This window comes from Microtus ochrogaster, unplaced genomic scaffold, assembly GCF_000317375.1.
Source record: "Microtus ochrogaster isolate Prairie Vole_2 unplaced genomic scaffold, MicOch1.0 UNK73, whole genome shotgun sequence".
NCBI classification, from domain to species: Eukaryota; Metazoa; Chordata; class Mammalia; order Rodentia; family Cricetidae; genus Microtus; species Microtus ochrogaster.
In genome coordinates this window covers 754,526-756,044 of record NW_004949171.1, presented here as the reverse complement: position 1 = coordinate 756,044, position 1,519 = coordinate 754,526, and positions in this window count along the sequence as shown.

The following is a 1,519-nucleotide window of genomic DNA, read 5'->3' as shown; positions in this document are numbered from 1 at the left end:
GCATTATCTCTTGAATAACAGCCAGGTGCCTGGCCAACTCCAGAGTGTGACATAGGATCTCAGAATTGTCGATGAGATGGGAAATTTCTGGGTTCTGCTGCAACAGTTCTTGCATGTCTGGATGTTCTGAGATCAGCTGATGCATGAAATCAATATTGGACAACATTCTCTGAACACAAAGAGCAAGAACGAAATCTGCATTGATGTGAGATTCCCCTCTGTATGCTGTGAATATGTTTTTATTACCATTAGCTAATAAGGAAGCTGCTTTGGCCAATGGCTTAGCAGAGCAAAGCCAGGTAGGAATCTGAAGAGAGACAGAGACAGTATGTGGAGTCAGAGATGCCCTGTAACAACTGCAGGAGACAGATGCCGCAGATCCTTACCTGTAGGCCATGTCCTTGTGATGATACACAGATTAATAGAAGTGGGTTAATTTAACATATACGACTTAAATAATAAGAATCCTGAACTAAGAGGCTAAAAATTGTTGTAATACATATAAATTCTGTGTGATTTTTCGGGTCTGGGGCAGCCAAGAACAAAGAAGCAGTCTCCATTCACACTGCATCACAGAAAGGGCTTCTTAGGTTTGCTCTTGATCAGGACACAGTGAATGTTTAAAAGGAGGAGAGGAGAATCAATGAAACAAGCCCTTAATCCCAGCTCTCTGAAAGCAGAGCCAGGTAGATGTCTATGGTGAGCCTGGTCTACGTAACGAACTCCAGTCCAACCAAGGCCACATAGGGAGACCTTGTCCCAAAAATTAATTAAATAAAATATTATTGTTTTTACTCTTTATTGATTCTTTGTAGATTTCACATCATGCATCCTGATCCCACTCATTTTCCTGTCCCCTTACTCTTGGCTTCTGCCCTTGCAACCTTGCCCCCAAAGAAAATTTAGTAGTAAAAACCAAAAGAAATTTTTTTTAAATCTTAGCATGAAAGCTGAAATGTAATGTGGCTCATTGAGTCACACTGTAGACCCTTTAGTCTATACATCTTTATTTGTTTAAATTTTTTGGAGGGAGTAAGTGGGTTTTGTTTGTTTGTTTGTTTGTTTGTTTTTGACAAAACCAGCTATGTGTAATAGATCTCACTATCCTGGAATTAGCTTGTAGAACAGGCTGGCATTGATCTCATGGAGATTCACCTGCCTCTGCCTCCAGAGTGCTGGGATTAAAGGCGTGCACCACCACCACTCAGCCCATACATCATTGTTTGTAAGTGTTCATTCCAATGAATCATTGGTCTGGTTCAAGGCCTCTAGCTTCTGCTACACCATTAACACGGGGTCCCACAGTGGGACCCCTCTAAAATATCCTGTTGTTGCCTTGTGTTATGGAGATCCCATAGCTTTGGATCTGCAGGTCCAGCCCCTTCACACATTCCAGCAGTTCATAGAGGATGTGGGTTTGGGGTGGGCTAACTCATAGTCGTGGTTCTGGGCCTGGGTGGTAGCTGGGTTGACCAGCTGCCAACATTCCTTCATTGTCACCATCCTGGTTGTAATGATC